General features: G+C 47.1%; 1 protein-coding gene across 1 annotated transcript in view; it reads left to right on the top strand.

Moving 5' to 3' along the window:
* The window catches only part of PDE8B (phosphodiesterase 8B), a 111,446-nt gene that overhangs the window by 49,798 nt on the left and 40,230 nt on the right, over window positions 1-21,418 (top strand). The gene's annotated exons all lie outside the window — the stretch shown is intronic.

Genomic DNA, 21,418 nt, shown 5'->3' with positions numbered 1-21,418 from the left:
CCGGGCAGCCTGTTCGTTTGTTTGTGGCTCTGCCGGCTCTTCTTTACTGCGTGTGGGCTTTCTCTAGTTGTGGTGAGTGAGGGCTGCCCTCTCTAGTTGCAGTGTGTGGACTTTCCCGCGGTGTCTTCTCTTGTTGAGGAGCACAGGTTCTAGGCGTGCGGCCTTCAGTGCTTATGGCATCTGGGCTTCATTCTCCTGTAGCACGTGGGATCCTCCTGGTCCAGGGATCGGAAGCCGTGTTCCCGGTACTGGCAGGCAGATTCTTACCCGCTGGATCACCAGGGAAGCCCCTGCCAACCTGTTCTAATCAACCTTCTAATCAACCTGAAGTTTAAGTGCTACTGGCTAAGAGGAATGGTTCAAGATTCTGTTATGTGAACTCCAATCACAGGTTGATGAGCAGAGGCTGTTCTGGATTTGATAGAGTCAGGAGCTGGTTTTCACTTCTGGCCCTCCAGCTGTCCCCTCCTGAGCTTGAGGCCCCTGACCCAGGTGGCTCAGAATCCTGTGTGGCAGACGACCCCCAGCATGCTCTGTGTTTGCCCAGCTTATGCCTGCCGGTCCCAGACTGAAGTGCAATTCCTCCAGTGGTAACGTTCTCCAAGTGTGAACCATTGTGAACCATTATGAGATTCCAGGAACTTCGTATGAAAAAGAACATAGATTAGCTCATTAAAGATATCTCAGTCGCATGTTGATTCCATGTTGAAATGATAACATCTTGCACATACTGTGCTTAAAATACTAAACTAATTTCACCTGTTTATTTTTTAGTGCAGCTACTAGAAAACGTAAAATTATATATGTGACCTGCATGTGAGGCTCTCCCAGTATTTCTGTTGGAGGTCTGGCCCTCCTCTCCCCTGCTGAATCGTACCCCAGAGCTAGCTCCCCGCGCCCTCTCACAGGCGATAGAGGGGCCCATGTGGCTGTGCACACAGTCCAGCCCCTGCCAGAGTCAGCGCAGACTCACTGAGCCTCCCAGGAATGCTTTCCCGGGACGTGACGGGTGCTGAAGCAGACTTCCAGACTTTTGTTTGGGATGATGTAAAGGTCACCTTTCGTTCGTTCTCAAACTGCCGCAGAAATCTAGCTGTCACTTTCCAAAGCTGTAGGGTAGACAGTGGGGAGCAAGGGGCCCCCCCTTCCCCCAACCCCCTCCCCCGATGGGCCTGGAGTTCCCACCCTCAGGTCGGCTTCTCTGGGTGTGCCTCGCCTCTTGCTGCCCTGACCTCTAGTCTCCCCACATCCTGCCCCTCCAGGCACGTGGCCCGGCTGAGAGATGTCTCATGATTCGGGTGCTTACCCCCAGCGTGCTCGAAACAGGCTTAATGCTCAGACAGCCTCACCCGCCTTCTCTGCAAGACCGGAAGAGTGTGGCGGGTGCAGGGACCCAGGAGGGAAAGACGGGAAGAATCACTTGTTCGTTTCTAGTCACTGCTGATCTCCGGTGATAAAACACATTTTCAGTGCATCCTCAATCCCCCCTACTTGAGGTGTGTCGCATGGGGATTTTTTGTTTTCTATTTCCTGTGTTAACATAGAAAATGTATCCATGGAAACAAGGTGGGGAGAATTTTTTCCGTCGCCTTAGTGCCTTTATTACTGATGCCTCTTTGTATTTATAACACCATTCTACTTCTGCACCCTAAAAATACATTCTTCAAGTTTCTGCTCTGTCGAGGACCTCAGCATCCAACTAATTCTACTTGGATTTTATTAGTGTGTTGATGTTATCCTCACTTTCTATACTGTTGCCTTTGGTGGCAAATATATCCAAGATGCACTTCTCCTGCCCATAAGAACACAGAATCACCGAGTCGTTGGGAAGGTCGTCCGGCCCATTTCTCTCCCCCAGATATGTAATATGTCCTCTTTGAGTGCGTATTGTCTGGGTTGTCTGAGTCACCCATTTTTGAATGACGCAGACCCTTTGCAGCTTCCTTCAACCCAGGTTCTCTCCCCTCCAAGAACCTTCCTGAACCTGCCTGTCTCCTCTGTCCCCACGGTGAGGGTGATGGTGAATCTGTGTTTCTGTATCATCCGTATGCTTTGGGTCAATTCTCACCCTGGGCCACTGTGCGTGCCCAGTAGATATCAGGGAAGTATTTTGAAAGCTAACTTTCACTCCCTAGTACAGTACCATTCAGAAGGCATAGGAAATCAAAGGGACAGCCTTGTCTAGTCCCAAGTTATTATGGCATGCAGAGTTTTGATCTGTACACATATCACACGCTGCTACGAAGAATATCTGCTGTGTTTTCCCATGGCGCGCATCCAAGGGTGACTTCTTAAGGGGAAGTGAGAGAAGGACACTGCCGCTGAGGACACAGCTCGAGTTGTCCCTGAACGTGGCTGCTCACGTTTAGAGATGTCCTTTATGTCATCAGTGCCTCACCACACTACCGCGTCTGTACAGATGCCCTTGACTCACAGTGGGTGCCCCAAATGTTTGTCGATAGATTTGGTAAAGCCACTAAATAAACAAAATTTTTCCATTTAGCTTTAGTACATATTTACGTGGAGCTATTTAAATAAAGGCCTCTGGTGTTGCAAAACCACAGCTTTTCCTGAGAAACCACATTGGAGCAGCCAAAACCCTGAGCAGAGAGGGGTGCGCATCTGTGGGGTGTCTGAGGGTAAGACAGCCCTGAGCTCCCAACAGGGAACAGGCCAGGGTGCTGAGGATGCAGCCGTGGGTCATGTGTGTGGGAAAGCTTTGGCTCGCAGGAGAGAGAGGGGGCCTTAGGCCTGGCACTGGGCACAGCGAGCTTCATGAGACCCCAGAGGCTGAAGCGGAGAGAGTCATCTGGCTGACAAGGGGGAGGAGTGACCGAGAATATTCTGGGCACGTGTACCTGCGCTGAGCACCGTGGGAAAGGAGGCTGCCTCGTTTCAGGTAGACGCAGGCGCTCCGTCCCTTGTGGGCAGCAGGGCAGCAGGCCCGGGGCTGTCTGCCCTCCACTGGAATGGGGCACCTTTGCCCTGGCTGCTCCTTATCCAGTTCTCTCTTCCACTGCTGCTGCTGCTGCTGCTAAGTTGCGTCAGTCGTGTCCGACTCTGTGCGACCCCATAGATGGAAGCCCACCAGGCTCCCCCGTCCCTGGGATTCTCCAGGCAAGAACACTGGAGTGGGTTGCCATTTCCTTCTCCACAGCAGGAGGTATTTATGGGTCTTCCCAGGTGGCGCCAGTGGTCAAAAAACCCACTTGCCAGTGCAGGAGAGATAAGCGACTGGGGTTTGATCCCTGGGTGGGGAAGATCCCCTCGAGGAGGGCAGAGCAGCCCACTCCAGTGTTCTTGCCTGGAGAGCCCCGTGGACAGAGGAGCCTGGCGGGCTGCAGGCCACGGGGTCGCACAGAGTCAGACGCGACTGAGTGACTTAGCACGAGCAGGCTACCCTGTGGTGGGGACAGCCAGGAGGCAGAGGATGGGAAAAACAGAGGGGGAGGAGTTCCTAAGGCCAAGCCGGGAATCTGGTTTCCCTCTGTGTGAGAGCCCACGCCCACTCACCTGTAACAGCCCGCCCCGTCCTGTGGGGCCTCAGTTCAGTTCAGTTCAGTTGCTCAGTCATGTCTGACTCTTTGCGACCCCATGAATCGCAGCCCGCCAGGCCTCCCTGTCCATCACTAACTCCCGGAGTTCACTGAGACTCACGTCCATCGAGTCCGTGATGCCATCCAGCCATCTCATCCTCTGTCGTCCCCTTCTCCTCCTGCCCCCAATCCCTCCCAGCATCAAAGTCTTTTCCAGTGAGTCAACTCTTCACATGAGGTAGCCAAAGTACTGGAGTTTCAGCTTTAGCATCATTCCTTCCAAAGAACACCCAGGGCTGATCTCCTTCAGAATGGACTGGTTGGATCTCCTTGCAGTCCAAGGGACTCTCAAGAGTCTTCTCCAACACCACAGTTCAAAAGCATCAATTCTTCAGCACTCAGCCTTCTTCACAGTCCAACTCTCACATCCATACATGACCACTGGAAAAACCATAGCCTTGACTAGACGGACCTTAGTCGGTAAAGTAATGTCTCTGCTTTTGAATATGCTATCTAGGTTGATCATAACTTTTCTTCCAAGGAGTAAGCATCTTTTAATTTCATGGCTGCAGTCACCATCTGCAGTGATTTTGGAGCCCAGAAAAATAAAGTCTGACACTGTTTCCACTGTTTCCCCATCTATTTCCCATGAAGTGATGGGACCAGATGCCATGATCTTCGTTTTCTGAATGTTGTGCTTTAAGCCAACTTTTTCACTCTCCTCTTTCACTTTCATCAGGAGGCTTTTTAGTTCCTCTTCACTTTCTGCCATAAGGGTGGTGTCATCTGCATATCTGAGGTTATTGATATTTCTCCTGGCAATCTTGATTCCAGCTTGTGTTTCTTCCAGTCCAGTGTTCTCATGATGTACTCTGCATATAAGTTAAATAAGCAGGGTGACAATATACAGCCTTGACGTACTCCTTTTCCTATTTGGAACCAGTCTGTTGTTCCATGTCCAGTTCTAACTGTTGCTTCCTGACCTGCATACAGATTTCTCAAGAGGCAGGTCAGGTGATCTGGTATTCCCATCTCTTTCAGAATTTTCCAGTTTCTTGTGATCCACACAGTCAAAGGCTTTGGCATAGTCAATACCGAGGCCTAAACAGGAAGACAGATTCGTCTGGCTTAAGGAAAGTAAGATACCCTTGCCTAGAGGTTTGCTGATGAATGGCAAACTGACATAGCTGAGCTATTTCTTAAACATTGATGTTGCCTCTTGATCTCTGACACATTTAAGACAACTAGGATTGAAAGAGGAAAGTCTCTGTTGGTCTTTGAGAAGAAGGGCTTTCCTTTCAAAGTCTAGCTAAAATTCCCAAGGCTGCCTTTTTGGATGATTGGTGTCATTCACACTAATGATAGAAGTATATTATCTAAGTGAGCAATATCTGCTCACTGTGGAGACTTAAAATCATTCAGCACAAGAGGTTTTTGCATTACCTTAGACCTGACTTCACTCTAGGACACGACTGAGCGACTGAACTGAACTGAGACCTGATTTAGGTTCAAGTTTTACTTAACCTGTTTTTATGCAATTTATGAGTATTAGCAATTGATAGGAAATTATTCTTTTTCCAGAGCAACAGTTGGTGGTTGCCTCCTCTGAAGGAATTAATTCACTTTACACTGAGAACTTTTCATTCGGGGACGTGTGCTCAGCCTAAGCAGGGCATTCATTCCTGTGTTCCGTAAGCAGCAACGGCCTTCCAGCACTGTGGCCTGTAGAAGAGACAGGATGGGTGAGAATTCAGTCACCACGTTCTACCTCGTATCTGCTGAAATCCTTGGCTTAGCTCACGGGACCACCCCTTCCACTCAGGCCCACCACCCCCAACCTGGGAATCAACTTCAGAGCACCTTCACTTTCCTCCTCTCCCTGCATTCGTGAAGCCACAAGTTCTGAAGGTGGTGTCTTCCTCGCAGCTCTCGGTGTCTCGCCCCCTTCTGCCCCGCGGCCCCACTCATCCCATCCCATGGCGGCCTCTGGCTGTCTTGCAGGAGTGGCCTGGCTGCTCTCTGTCTCCACTTAGCGGTGTGCAGGGACCGCCTCATACAGGCTCATGAGAGCTGACCGTTTAATTTTCTGAAGTTCTGTGAGCCATTATTAAAATTAAATTATAGAATCACGATGTTAAATAAATTTTTAAAACAGGTAATAAGTACTCAAAAATCTACAACTTATTGGGTGTTACTACATTTTACTATTGTCTGTGGTCTTGAGGTTACTTACATTTCTTTTACCTTCATGGGGGAAGTGCAATAGAAAGTGGCTCACATCTCCCCAACCCATGTTCAGTGACATCATGTTGGTAGCCTCAAACAGCAATGGTGGGAATATTTTTAGACCAAGGAAATCAGTGAATGCTATAAATCAGGACTTTAAAAAAAAGAAAAAGCACAGTTTGTTATTTTAAGTGTTCAAACAGAGAGCTCCCCCTCCCTCCAAAGAATGTTTTAATTTGTATTTAAGTATTTGCTAACTACTCACATCTTAAAAATCTTTCTACAGGATCATATGCCCTTGGGAAATTCTGAACAGAGAAACTCACTGCAGGAAAAATGCTCAGGAAAGACACGGTTCATATGGATAAAAATATAAAAACTTTACATATATGACTTAGTGTAGATCACAGTTTTATCTGCATTGGCTCAGATTTTTTAAAACTGAGACATTACTGATAAATAACACTGTATTAGTTTTAAGTGAACAGTATAATGATTTGATAGACATATATTGCAAAATTATCAACACAGTAAGTTAACATCATCACCACCCAGTTAGAAATTTTTTTCTTTTGATGAGAAAATTTAATACTCTCTTAGCAAATTTCAAATACACAATACAGTATTATTAATGTATGCTATACATGTATCCCCAGAACTTGCTTACCTCATAACTAAAAGCTGGTATCTTTGGATCGCCTTCACTCATTTCACCCACCTCTCAACCCCCGACCTCTGGCAACCACCAGTCTGGTCTCTGCAACTATGAGATCAGGCTTTTTGTTTTTAGATCCCACATATAAGAGATGTCATAGTATTTGTCCTCCTCTGAATTATTTCACCTATCATAATGCTTCAAGGTCCAGTTATTGCAAATGGCAGAATTTCCTTCTTTATTATAGCTGAGTAATATTCCATTGTATATATAAATGCAGGAGATCCTGGTTTGATTCCTGGATCGGGAAGATCCCCTGGAGAAGGGATAGACTACCCACTCTAGCATTCTTGGGCTTCCCTGGATTGTCTGTATTAATTCCCAGATTTTCTTTATTCGTTCATTCATTAGGGGACACAGAGGTTGCTTCCACATCTTGCCTGTTGTAAGTAATGCCGCAGTGAACATGAAGGTGCAGGTATCTCTGCAAGACAGTGATTTTGTTTCCTCAGAATAAATACCCTGAAGTGGGATTCTGGATTATATGATACTTTCATTTTTGCTATCTTGAGGAATCTTCATACTGCTCTCCAAAGTGATTGGACCAATTTGCATTCTCACCAACAGCGCACAAGGGTTCCCTTTCCTCTATATCCCTGCCAACACTTGCTATTTCTTATCTTTTCTGATAATAGCCATTCTAACAGATATGAGTTGATATCTTGTTGTGGCTTTGATTTGCATTTACCTGACGATTAGTGTTATCGAGCACCTATTTGTGTACCTGTTGGCCATCTGTATATCTTTTTTACAAAAATATCTAGAGAGATCCTCTGCCCATTTTTTAATTGGATGATTATTTTTTGCTATTAAGTTCTATGTGTTCTTTATTTTGTATATTAGCCCTTTATCAGATATTCAGTGTTCTCTCCCATACTGTAGGCTGCCTTTTTATCTGGTTGATGGTTTCCTTTGCTGTGCAGGAGCTTTTCGTGTGACGCAGTCCATCTTGACTATTTATGCTTCTGTTGCTTTTGCTTTGGTGTCAGACTATCCCCAAGGCCAGTGTTAAGGAGCCTACTTCCTATGTTTTCTTCTAGGAGTTTCATGCCTTCAGGACTTAAATTCAAGTCCTCAATCCATTCCAAGTTTACTTTTTGTGGAACGTAAAATAGTGGTCAGTTTTTATTCTTTCGGATGTTGTTGTTCAGCATCCTTTTATCTTACGTATTTATTAGCAAATTATTTTAGTTATAGTTATTTTTATTACTTTTGTCTTTTGACAATCTATCACCTTTACAACATTAGATTGTTTTTTGTATATTACTCTCAACAGTGAGATTTATACTTTGTGTTCCTACTAATTAGTTCTCCTAATTAGTTTCACCTTAAAGACTGTCTTTAACATTTCTTCTAGGGCCAGTTTGTGCTGTGCTGTGCTTAGTCATTCAGTTGTGTGTGACTCTTTGCAACCCCAAGGACTGTAGCCCACCAGGCACCTCTGTCTGTGAGGATTCTCCAGGCAAGAATACTGAATGGGTTGCCCTGCCCTCTTCCAGCAAATCTTCCCAACCCATGTCTTTGCAACCCAGGATCGAACCCAGGTCTCCCACATTGCAGGTGGATTCTTTACCATCTGAGCCATCTGGGAAGCCTAAGAATACTGGATGGGTAGCCTATCCCTTCTCCAGGGGATCTTCCCAACCCAGGAATCAAACCAGGGTCTCCTGCATTGCAGACAGGTTCTTTACCAGCTGAGCTACCAGGGAAGCCCAGGGCCAGTCTAGTTGTTACGAGCTCCTTCAGTGTTTCCTTATGTGTAAAACTCTTTATCTCCTTCAGTTCTGAAGAATTCTGGTTGACAGTTTTTGTTTTGTTTTGCTTTGGTTTGTTTTTTTCAGCACTCTGAATATATCACGCCATTCTTTTTTGGCCTGCAAAGTTTCTGCTGAAAAATATGCTCACGGTCGTATAGAAGTTACCTTGTGCATAACATTGTTTTTTTTCTTGCTGCTTTTAAGATTGAGCCCTTGTCTTTGACTTTTGAGGATTTAATTATAATGTGTGTTGGTGTGGGTCTGTTTGGATTCATCTTATTTGAAACCTTTGCAGCTTCATGAATCTGGATTACTGTTTCCTTCCCTAGGTTAGTGAAGTTTTCAGCCATTATTTCTTAACTAAGCTTTCTATCCCTTTCTCTCTTCTCTTCCTGGAATTCCTGTAATGCAAATATTGGTTGTGCCCTTCACTCCTTTTCATGCCTTTTTTCTTTTTGCTGCTTGGAGTGGGCCCATTACCCTGTCTTTTGCATTCACTGATCCTTTCTTCTGCTTGATCTAGTCTGCCGTTGAAACTCCTCTTTTGGAGTTTTCACTGCAGTTATTATATTGTTCAGCTCTGGGATTTATGCTTCGTACTTATTTATATTCTTTCTTTATTGAAATTCTCGCTTTGTTCAGGCATTGTTTTCCTGACCTCAGTAAACACATTTATGACTGTTATTTTGAAATCTTCATTAGGTAAATTACTTATCTCTACTTAATTAAGGCCTTTTTCTGAGGTTTTTTATCTTGTACTTTCATTTGGAACATGTTTCTCTGTGTCTTCGTTTTAATGATTCTCCGTATTGGTTTCTATGTGTTAGAAAAAACAGCTTGATAAAACTTAATGCTCTACCCTGCCCAAACTCTTGGTTGGCCCTCATGCCTGTGTGATTGTCTGGGCAGCCTGCTTTGAGTTAGTGGTTTCTAGAGTTGAAGGTGTGCCAAGACCTGTCAGTGTCTCAATGGAGAGGATCTAGTCAGAACCAGATGGAGGCTGATTGGAAACGGGACCCTCAGGCAGCAGCTCTTTAAGTTGGAGATGGAAATGGCAAGCCACTCCAGTACTCTTGCCTGGAGAATCCCTTGGACAGAGGAGCCTGGCGGGCCACAGCTCATGGGGTCACGAAGAGTTGGACACGACTGAATGGCTAAATCACCATCGCTCTTACAGGTGAGACTGGGCGTTTCTCTGTGCTGCCTCTGTGCTGTGCCCTTGGGGGACTGCCTGTTAAGAACTATTTTTCCATTGTTGCAGTCCTGTGGAACCTCTGAAAGAGCCCTGCTGGCTACCAGAGCCAGGCAATCAAGGGGTGTCTCCTGGCTGGCAGCCACAAAAACCAAGGTGCCGTGTATGTGCACAAGCTCCTTTCCAGGAGATTGTTGCTGGTGTTCAGTCGCTCAGTCGTGTCCAACCCTTTGAGACCCCATGGGCTGCAGGACGCCAGGCTTCCCTGTTCTTCACCACCTCCTGGAGTTTGCTCAAACTCAAGTCCATTGAGTCAGTGATGCCAGCCAACCATCTCATCCTCTGTCACCCTCTTCTCTTGCCTTCAGCCTTTATCAGCATCAGAGTCTTTTCCTATGAGTTGGCTCTTCACTTCAGGTGGCCAAAGTATTGGAGCTTCAATATCAGTTCTTCCAATGAGTATTCAGGACTGATTTCCTTTAGTATTGACTGGTTTGATCTCCTTGCAGTCCAAGGGACTCTCAAGAGTCTTCCTCCACACCCCGGTTCAAAAGCATCAATTCTTCGGCTCTCAGCCTTTTTTATGGTCCAACTCGCACATACGTATGTGACTATTGGAAAATCCATAGCTTTGACTAGATGGACCTTTGTCAGAAAAGTGATGTTTCTGCTTTTTAATATGCTGTCTAGGTTTGTCATAGCTTTCTTTCCAAGGACCAGTCATCTTTTAACTTCAGGAAGATGCTGGCAGCATGAAGCAGAGGGAGAGTGCAAAAATGGCCTCTGCTGGCCTCCCAGTCCCTGGATAGTATTGCAGTTGGTCCCAAGATGTATGTTAAATTTGAAGCCTGCCCTTTAGATCAAAGCTTCAAGATAAAGAAATAGACCACTTACACAGAAAGTCTGAGTGAATGTCTGTTTGCTGTCTGCTCTGGGCCCTGGGGTTTAGCCATGATGAGTTCACATGGGCCCTTTGAGAACCATTAGTTTCCCATAGCACTGTTGGCTTTCAAAGCTAGACGTTTGGGGTCCCATATCTCAGGAGGGAGTGGCCAGCTGTGGCATCCAAACTCTTTGCTTCTCAGGAGAAGCTGGGGGCTTCCACATGATTCTGTGTTGCTGTGCTGGGAGTAGGGTTTGTGATAAGATGGTTGCCCAGCCTCTCTCCACAGCTTCAGTGTGCAGTTTTTCTCATTCGCTTGTGTAGGAGTTGCTCAGCTCGTTTCCAGATTTTTTCCAGGGGGAATTGTCCCCTATGTGGTTGTAGATTCAGTGTGTCCATGAGTTGAAGACCCTCCTATGTCACCATCTTGAACCTAAAAATTTCCAGGATTTATTTTGTGGTTGATTTTCTAGATTTAAGAAAGTGGTGGAGAGAATGTTAATCATGCAGATTAAATTTAAATAGGCATCAAGTCTGTAGCAGTTTCATTGTGAATAGTGCAAAAAATTAAAGAAAGATATCCCTCCAGTATTCGAAAATTATGTGAATCAACAAAGAAGTCTCTCGCATCGTTGATGAGGAAGTGGGGTTCTGTGCAGCTGGTGTCTTGCTTCCATCTTACTGCTCACTGCACATCAAAGTATCAGCTCATGTTCGGGTTGAAAATCCACGCATTAATCAGTTGCAACCATACTTAGGCCACTCAGACAAGAGCTCAGAGAAAAATCAACAAAAGTATTTTGTGAGAATCAGTTGACTATAGGGAATTTATGGTAAAGGGTATTTTATATTCTAGTATTATTTGGAAACTCTGTGCTACACATCTTTTTAGAAAGTTGGCATTTTTTTCCCTTAAAGGACCAGGTGGTAAATATTTTAGATCCTACAGTCTCAGTTGCCTCTGCCCATCACAACTCTGCTCTTATGGTAGGAAAGCAGCCATAGGTGATGTGTAAGTGAGTGGTCAAGGCTTTGCTATAATATTATATCTACAAAACCAGATGGCTGGCCCCGGGCCATACTTTTCTTTTGTCTGCTCTCCATCAGTAGAAGGTGTGATAAAGGTGGCTATGGATATGTATGCATTTTTCAGCCAGTTGTTAAGTCTTCACCCACACACATAGATCATCATCCCATCCAGTCCATAGTCCTCATTCTAAAGTGTCCCCAGTGGCTCCTCATGGTCTGAAAAGCAATCATCAGGCATCTTTCTGGAGCAAACAAAGTCCTCTGTGCTCCTGCTCCCCACCACTTTCACTGCACTTTGTTCCAGCCACACCAGGCTCTACTAGTTCCCTAAACACACCAGCTTTTTCACATGTCTGGGCATTACTCCTACGCACCCCCCTCCCCCCCACCTACTCTTCCTTCCTCCTGGGGGACTCTTGCTTGCCTGACCCAGGTCAGGTTTTCCCCCTGTGCTGTTTGCCTGGCCACCCTCTCCTCCTCTCTCCTACTGAGTGCATTTAGCTCTTCTGAACCCTCTGCCCCGGTGGACCAGAACGGCCACCCACTCTGCCAGTCTATCCTGTAGATTTGCAGGCTGCAGCCCATGGGGTCACAAAGAGCTGGACACAACTGAGCAGCTAATACTTTGGCTTCCCTTTTCACACTAGACCCTGCTCATGTCCCAGCATCCTGCCTCCCCGTTTCCTGCTGATGCTACTGAACTCACTCAATACATTCTTTGTGGATAATTTCATTTTTAATTAACTAATTTGGCTGCATCAGGTCATAGCTGCAGCATGTGGGACCTCTGCTGTGTCGCGCAGGCTCTTTCACTGTGGCACGCAGCCTCTGGTGTGAGGCTTCCGTAGTTGCAGCATCCGGGCGTAGCTGCTCCACAGCGTGTGGGATCTCAGGTCCCTGACCAGGGCTGGAACCTGTATTCCCTATGTCGCAAGGTGAATTCTTAACCACTGGACCTCCAGGGATGTCCTTCAGTCCTAACTTCTGATCAGTGGAGCTTGTCAAGGATCTTATGTTTTTGAGTCACAATAAGGTGTATCATGTATTGAAAACTTTGTATCCCTTACTCTGCTGGCATTTTTCATATATTAACTCCTATAATCCTCACTGCAACTCCGTGAGGGTAGATATAATGACTCCCATTTTACAGATGAGGAAACTGAGGCCTGGAATGGTGGCATGTAGATGCTATGTGACAGAACCAGAATGCACATCTTAGAGTAGTTACCACTAAGGTTATAAAATAAATACAAGTGTATATTATGGGCAGTTACACAAGAGAAGGGTTTCCCTCATAGCTCAGTTTGTAAAAGAATCCGTCTGCAATCCAGGAGACCTGGGTTCAATTCCTGGGTCAGGAAGATCCGCTGGGGAAGAAATGGCAACCCACTCCAGTCTTCTTGCCTGGAGAATCCCATAGACAGAGGAGCCTGATGGGCTACAGTCCATGGGGTTGCAAGAGTTGGACACGACTTAGCAACTAAATCACCACCACCACCGTACAAGAGAAAGGCTACTCTTACTGGGTAAGCTGGGGGACAGCTTCATGGAGGAGGTGTTGACTGAGGTGGGATAGAATTCATCCTTGGGGAGAAGAAGCCCATCCAGGAGCAGAAAGATAACCAGAGGCAGGATAAGCAGGAATGGTGTGGCTTGGCCCTGCCCTCCTGTGTCGTGTAGACCAGAGGAGATGCAGCTGAGAGTCAGGCTGGGGCCCAGCCTCTCAGCTCCCCGCCGCCTTTGCCTGTCTATACCCTCCTCTGACAGTCTGTACCCTCCCCCAGGCATATCAGGGTCTCGGGACATCCTGGTGGGTGTTTAGATCAAAGTAAATCATGTTATGTGCTCCATGCCCTAATCCAACCTCCACGTACCGATGAAATCGAGTTTATGCGTACATTTGATGTGCCATGAAAGTAAGTTACATCAGGGCATTTTGGGGGCCCATGTAGAATAAGAAGGTAAGGTAGCAAAGTGTCCACAGAGGAGCCTGGAACTGCTTGAGAAAAGCTGGCACCTGGTATGTCCGCTGCTTGTGAAGGTTATTGAAGCGCCAGGACTCATTAGGTGTGCAGTAATGCCCTTTGAGTGTTGTCAGACCTAAGCGGTGCTTCAGAATTCATCCTCCCGTCATATTTGGACATACGCAGCCTCGAAGCTTAATACCCCAACCACAGTGTCTCCAAGTCCTTTGCCTAAGAGATCATTTGTTTCAACTACGGTCAGAGTGGAGTTTTGTCTCTGAGGATTTTATTCCAGCTTGTAGACCTTCACAGATAAGATGTCTCTTTTAAATAATTTCTAAGAAGAAGATTCCAGTAAGTATGCTCTCTTCCAGTACCATTGCTAGAAAAAGGAGCAAGAAAGGGGAAGCTTTTTTCCATTATTATGGTAAATGGCATGTTTTCCATTACACTTGCTCTGCCCCATTTTGGAGAAATCTGACTACTGCAGAAATCTGACTCGGGTTTGCTGAAGGCTGAGTTTCTGGTTGTGGTTTCAGAGCCCGGCTCCAGGGCACTGAAGAAAGCATCTTCTTTATCTTCACGTCTGCCCAATTCTTCAGTTTAGAATCACAGTGTAACTAACGCGTGTGCCTGCTCAGTCATGTACAACTCTCTGCGACTCCATGGACTGTAGGCCACCAGGCTCCTCTGTTCATGGAATTTTCCAGGCAAGAATACTGCAGTGGGTTGCCATTTTCTCCTCCAGGGGATCTGACCCAGGGATCGAACCTGCATCTCCTGCCTGGGGAGGCAGATTCTTTAGACCACTGCACCACCTGGGAAGCCCATCACGGTGTAAGGAGTAGGGTAAATAATACTTTTCCTTATTAGTCAAGAAAGGTGATTGTGGGCAGAGAACTGAACAGGTATGATACGTACTCAGGGGCAAGAGGGGAAGAAATGAACGGCCCATCTCAGCCCAGTGCCATTTATTCCATGGGTGCTGGTTGAATTGCTATATCCTGAGGATGAATGAGAACTATGGGACAATGCAGAGAAACCACAGGTGCAGTCTGCTCTCAGGCGTCTCTGAGTCTAGGAGAGATTGGTCAGCCAGTTTCAGAGCATTACAACTATCAAAGTGAATTTAAGGGCCTAAGCACACAGCGTTGACTCTGGAGTTACAAATGGAGAGGAAGGCAGGTTGAGGACAGGCCAAGGATAATCCATATGGAACACAGGACCACGGATGTCCCTACAGGAGGAATGTTACAGCCACCCACCAGCATGAGTGAACAGCTGCACCTGTGAGCACTCTTGCTAAATGGTGAGGAAGATGGTCAGGTTAGGTGAATGCAGTCGTTCTGAGTCTTGGCTGCATGTTGGAACTACCTAGAGAGTTATTAAAAAAAAAAAAAATCAGTGATGCCTGAGCTCCCAGGGCTCTGATAGAAGGGGCTGGGATATAGACTGGGCATGGGGTTTCTAAGAGCTCCACAGCAGACTCTAACGTACTTGTCAAGGTCGAGAACCACCAGGCTACAGAGTGGCTTGGATCTGGTGTGACGGGTTAGGTTCGTCTGGGGACTTTTCTGCTGGACGTTTTATAAGGGGAGAGGAGTGTGGTTTGTGGAGAAGGCAATGGCACCCCACTCCAGTACTCTTGCCTGGAAAATCCCATGGATGGAGGAGCCTGGTAGGCTGCAGTCCACGGGATCGCGAAGAGTCAGACACGACTGAGCAACTTCACTTTCACTTTTCACTTTCCACTTTCATGCATTGGAGAAGGAACTGGCAACCCACTTCACTGTTCTTGCCTGGAGAATCCCAGGGATGGGGGAGCCTGGTGGGCTGCCATCTATGGGGTTGCACAGAGTCAGACACAACTGAAGCGACTTAGCAGTCGCAGTAGCAGTAGCAGTGTGGTTTGACTAGAGGACTATGGAAAGGTCAGCGAACAGAAGGATGGCCTGTGTGTAATTCACACAGGGGAGGCCAGGCCACCATGGAACTGCCAAGGGTGAGGCCAAGCCTTCCTCATCTTTGCGTGTCCCCCCCGGGCCTGGGCACACAGAAAATGTCCATGGAATGGGTGTTTGCAGCCTGCAGGAGTGAAGCCTTGGGGTTTGGGTGGCAGTGGAGGTTTCTGCAGGGACTCGTCCACAGGCGGCGTCTGGACCGGGAGGCCCAGGGCACAGCACTGACATTGAGTTCTAGTAAGTGGGCAGGAAGGGCTTCTCGGACAGGCACTGGCCCTAGAGAAGGCTGCTGGAGGAAGCGCTGTCTCTGCTGGCTCCAGAGGCTGTGGGGGTGGAGACCCTGCCTGTCTTCTCAGAGGGTGCCTGGCACGCAGGCGGGGTGAGGGACGCCCCCAGAACTGATGGGTGATGTTCCCCGTACTTGTCCCTGGAATTCAGATTGGTCCCAGGCACAGGAGCTGCTGTATCCTCAGGGGCTGCCCCAAAGGCACCTGACCTCCTGATCACAGGGAGACTTAGGGACACATGCAACAGAAGTTAGTTCCACGGTCTGCATCCCAGGCCCTATTATATATTAACTGGCAGTATCCTTCTTTTCCATTTCTCTTCCACACGAACACTTCGTGGCTAGGAGATCTGGTTGGGGAAGTAATGGTGTACATGGGATTCGGTTTCGGTTTCCATTTAAATGAAGGAAATTCACCCAGTACCCTTTAGGCCCTGACAGTGACTTCTTTTAAGTGTTTTCCATAGATCATCCACCTTATGGCTCTCCAGGGAGGAAAGGCCAGGTCTTGTTTCCCTGGCACCGTGGTGCCCCTGCCGGGGCTGCCACCTTTAGCCACAGAAGCACAAACGTGTGTAAGCGTCTGTGTCAGAGGGTGCGGCCTGGCTCCTGTCCCAGGATCGCGCGGTGGTGCGGAGGGGACGGTGCTTCCCTGGGGGAAGCCAGGACCATGCTGCGGAGCCGGCCTGGGAGCTCAGAGCCTCGGAGCTGACCTCAGGACTGACCCGTGCCCACTGGCCAGGCTCTGGGGGAGTGGAACTTTCCTCTTCAGAGGAGATCAGCCCTCACCGTGGCCACGGCTCTTCCTCTGGGCCTGAGAACCGCAGCGCCCGTGCTTGGGGCCGCGCTACTGCGGATGCAGGCCCTGCCCGCCGGCTGACCGGAGGCGTGGCGGGGGCGGACCTGGGCCTGTATGCGGGGCCTTGTCTTACCTTTGGATAAATCAGTGAGCGCTCAGGGGCAGTTGTTCCAGCGGCTGTTCCAGAGTTGTTTTCTGGCCGGCATTAAAATAGAACATCTTTACAAAACCTAACCAGGACTCGTGGGGGCTTCAGGGTTCGAGGATTTGCTCATGACTGAGGGTGTCAGGAGCAGAGCAGGACAGAGGCTGGTGGGGACCAGGGCGGCCAGGCCCGTGGGGGGACTCTCGACTCATCAGCTTCCCTTGCAGCTGGAGAATAAACTGATAGGGGAAAAAAGACCTTTCAAAAGCAGGTTTGAGACAATATTTACTGCTATTTGTGAACTTATGAAGAGTCGTGTTAGTTGCTCAGCCATATCTGTGTGTGATCCCCAGGGAGGGTGGCCCACCAAGCTCCTCTGTCCATGGGGGTTCTCCAGGCAAGAATACTGGAGTGGTGCCAGGCCCTTCTCCAGGGGATCTTCCCAACGCAGGGATCAAACCCAGGTCTCCTGCATTGCAGGCAGATTCTTTACTATCTGAGCCAGTACGAAAGCCCACAATTTCAGTTCAGTTCAGTTGCTCAGTCATGTCCAACTCTTTTCGACCCCATGGACTGCTGCACGCCAGGCCTCCCTGTCCATCACCAACTCCTGGAGTTCACTCAGACTCATGTCCATTGAGTCAGTGATGCCATCCCACCATCTCATCCTCTGTCATCCCCTTCTCCTCCTGCCCTCAATCTTTCCCAGCATCAGGGTCTTTTCCAATGAGTCAGTTCTTCACATGAGGTGGCCAAAGTATTGGAGTTTCAGCTTCAGCATCAGTCCTTCCAATGAATATTCAGGATTGATTTCCTTTAGGATGGACTGGTTTGATCTCCTTGCAGTCCAAGGGACTGTCAGGAGTCTTACCCAACACCACAATTCAAAAGCACAAAGAAGAGGGGGTGTTGACATTTGGTTTCCTGAGAAAACACAGTATCTTTCCTAAAAAGGGAACGGAAAAAAGGAAAGGAAAACCACTGGTCTGGGTTTGTTCAGAACGAATCTCGTCCTTCTGCAGCTGAAGGTGAGCCAGAGCCCTGATGCACTCTCCGGGGTGAGGTCTGCATTCCTCCTGGTTCAGGGCTACAGAGCGAGGGCGTCACCCCTCGTGGAGGGCACCGTGAAGCAGGGCTGTGGCTTCTGTGGCTGATGTGATCTCTGGCCCAGAGCACACTGTCCAGCTAGTCTGGCTGGCAGCACGCTGACCTTTAATTCTGGAAATACCAGTTGTAGCCTGGAGAAGTTTGCACTTCACTGAGGCTGTAATGACAATGAGCCGCAGGCCTAGGTGAGTCATCTGCGCATCTTCTCGTCCATGCGCTGGCTCCCACGGCTGTCCCCCTAGAATGCGACTGTCGCCTCCAGCCCATCGGCAGGAGCCAGTGAAGATGGCCTGGCCCCTGTGACCAGTCTTCCCCCACGGGAGGATAGGGTTCCTCCAGTGTGAAGATAATTTGATTCCCAAGAGAACTCTACCTTCAGCATCCCATTTTCAGTAGCAGCATTTAGAGAAGCAAGTGCAAGTTCAGCATGGTCTTTCAGATCCAACTCTCTTCTTCCTCCAGGAGAACACGACCTTTCTCCACACTTCCCGAGTGGAAGCTAGTCCTTCTCTCCCAGTCCATCCTGCACCAGGAGATGAATCTGGGACGATGCCAAACTCAGACACCACTCAGCTCATTCATTTCTACCTTAAAAACTCCCACTGGCTCTCTGTTGCCTGTAAGGTCTGCCAAGGTGACATAGTTCCAGAACTTGGCCCCTGCCACTCCTGTGACACGCTCTCCCCCTGGAGCCTACACTCTAGAAAGCTCAGCTTTTTGGCACCTTCCTTCACTCTGGTTCCAAAGTCTCAGTTATGTATTACAAGGCAGATACAGGAATCGAATTGTCCTGCTGCATGGCCCCTGCAGAGTGACCTCTGGACTGTGAAGGCCATGGCTGTACTTCCTGGTGCATCACACAGGCCTTGTCCAGGCTCTCTTCTCCTCCCCTTGTCACCCCAAGCAGCTTTCAGCTTCTTCTCCATGTTGACTGCCCCTTCCCTGAAGGGCCTTATGCAGAAGGTAGGTGGTGGACACATTCATATTAAATTGTGGTGGTTTAGTTGTGACGTTGTGTCCAACTCTCTGTGTGGGGGAAGGGGAGGGGAAGAGGAGGCAGGGACTGTAGCCCACCAGGCTCCTCTGTCCATGGGATTTTCCAGGCAAAAATACTGGAGTGGTTTCCCTTTCCCTCTCCAAGAGATCTTCCTAGATCAAGGATTGAACCCGTGTCTCCTGCATTAACAGATTCATTACCACTGAGCCACCAGAGAAACCCTCAGATTAAATTAGCTTATCTGAATTCATACTTAAGTTATCAGCATTATATCTTACAAGTTAATCACTGGAAAAGGACTTGATGAGCTGCCCAGAAGAAAAAAGACACCCTCTGTTCTAGTTTTAAGTCAAATAGACAATACTCAGATATAGGAAAACAGAGAAATAAAGGAGCACGGATAGACTTCATCTTAAAGATGCATGGAAAAGAAAAGATGCACAGAAGAGTTGTTTTGACCAAAGAATTATCCGTATTTTCTGCCAAATGAGGTATCATGGGGCTGAGATAGAAAGGAAAGCAAAGAGAGTTCCATGGTGGTCCTGTGGTAGAGAATCCGCCTGCCAATGCGAGGGCCCATCCCTAGTCTGGGAAGATTCCACAGGCCCCAGGGCAGCTAAACCTGAGTGCTGCAACTGCGGGGCCCACACTCCGCAACCAGAGAAGCCACCACAAGAGAAGCTTGCGTGCCGCAGGAAGAGTAGTCCCCACTCAGTGCGGCTAGCCCACACCCAGCACTGAAGACCCGGCACAGCCATGAATATATAAACAATTTTTAAAAGAGGAAAGAAAGCAAAGAAACAGCTCCAAATGAGTGGCTATTATCTTGGGCTACTAAGCTAAGCAAACTTTGGTATGATTTATGTCAGAGAATGGTTTGCCTGTGCTCTCTTATAGGAGTTCTGTGGTGTCGTATGTTTAAATCTTTAAGGCTTTTGAGTTTATTTTTGTACATTGTGTGAGGATGGTTCTAACTGCATTGATTTACACGCACTGTCCAACTTTCCCAACACCACTTGCTGAAGAGACTGTCTTTTTCCCATTTTATATTCTTACTTTCGTTGTTGAAGATTAATTGGCTGTAAATGTGTAGGTTTATTTCTGGGCTCTGTTCTGTTTCACTGATCCATATGTCTGTCTTGGTATCATTAACACTGTTTTGATTACTGTAGCTTTGTAATATTGTCTGAAGTCTGGGAGAGTTATTTTTCTCGCTTTGTTTTTTCCCTTAAGGATTGCTTTGGAAGTTCTGGATCTTTTATTTATTTGGGGATTATTTGTTCTAGTTCAATGAAGAATGTCATGGATATTTTGATAGGGATCACATTAAATTTGTAGATTGCTTTGGGTAGAATTGCCATTTTAACAATATTAAACAATACCTTTAACTATCTTCCAATCCAAGAGCATGGGATATCTTAACATTTTTGAATCATCTTCAGTTTCCTTTATTAATGTTTTATAGTTCTCAGCATACGTCTTTTACCTCCTTGGTCAGTTTAGTCCTAGGTATTTTTTTTTTTTTTTGGTGCTATTTTAAAAGGTATTATTTTTCTGCATTTCTTTTCTGATATTTCATTGTTAGTGTAAAGAAGTGCAACTGATTGTGCCTGTTGATATTGTACCCTGCTACTTTGCTGAATCCACTTGTTAGCTTATTAGTAGTTTTTGTCTGGAGTCCTCAGGATTTTCTAGGTATAGTATCATCTCATCTGCATGTAGGGAAAGTTCTTCCTCTTCCTTGAAGCAGTCACTTGCAATACTTTGTATCATCATGGTAGTCACCACCATAAAATGGAATGCCATAATGGCTAGTCATATGGAAGGTAACAGTAAAACAGATCAGAGTAGAAAAAACCCCGCGGTGTTAGCAAATCCGGACACCACAGCTGTTGGTTGAAATTTCGGAGACTGGGACCCACCCGAGGCTTTCTCCTTGATAAACCCAGAAGGCTTGGAAAAACATTAGAGGACAGATGAATTGAATAGGAGAGTCCAGGCTATTTAGCATCAAGTTTTGAAATGCCCCAAACTTAAATTTTAACCCCTCAGCATCACACCGTTTGTGAAATGCCATCTTGACACTCAAACCAGCTTCCTAAAACTATGTTTTGTTTTCTGTCACATTCCTGGTGTCTAGAACATTGCCTGACACATAGTACACGCTCATCAAACATGGAATGAATAAATTCATTGTGACAGTACTTGGTTTTTGTCCCCTATCAGTAAACCCCTTGAGAGCAGGTCCTAAACATCTTTGTCTCACAGAACCAGTAAATGATTCTTCAGCTGAAGTTAGAAGAAGCGGTATCCATTAGAGATGCCCTTTTTTCCCTCCCAGGGGCAATTTTTCACAAAATGTAAGCAAAGATTCTGATGAACAGCATTTTCAGAACCTCAGGGCACAGTGATAAAGCTGTTTCACCATTCTGTCCTCTCATTATTGCTTATTCTTCCTTTGGTGCTGTCCCCGCCTCTGGGTAGCTTCCAAAGGGCCTGATTTATTAAGCAAGGGGCCTGCTGGTGGCTTCTATCTTTTGCTAATCACAGTGCCAGCAAAGCCTGGGTGTCATTAAGCAGTTTAATGATTCTGTCCAGTGCTGGAATAACAGGAGTGGGGAAAATGTTAGATTGTTGCAGTTCCCTCCCTCCCCTGACAAAATCTAGCAGTCATCTGAGTTCACACAAGGGAATATTTAGCAACAGTGCCATTAGTCATGGACAGTTCCTTGAGAGCAAGAAGCTTTAAGCACAATGAAATTTTTTCTGGGGTGATTTATCTGTAAGTTTCTCTTTGTCCCTAGCAGTGACGGGACAGAGG

The sequence above is a fragment of the Oryx dammah genome, unplaced genomic scaffold (assembly GCF_014754425.2).
Source record: "Oryx dammah isolate SB20612 unplaced genomic scaffold, SCBI_Odam_1.1 HiC_scaffold_26, whole genome shotgun sequence".
NCBI classification, from domain to species: Eukaryota; Metazoa; Chordata; class Mammalia; order Artiodactyla; family Bovidae; genus Oryx; species Oryx dammah.
The sequence above is the reverse complement of the archived record's forward strand: the minus strand, read 5'-3'. Positions and strand labels throughout refer to the sequence as shown.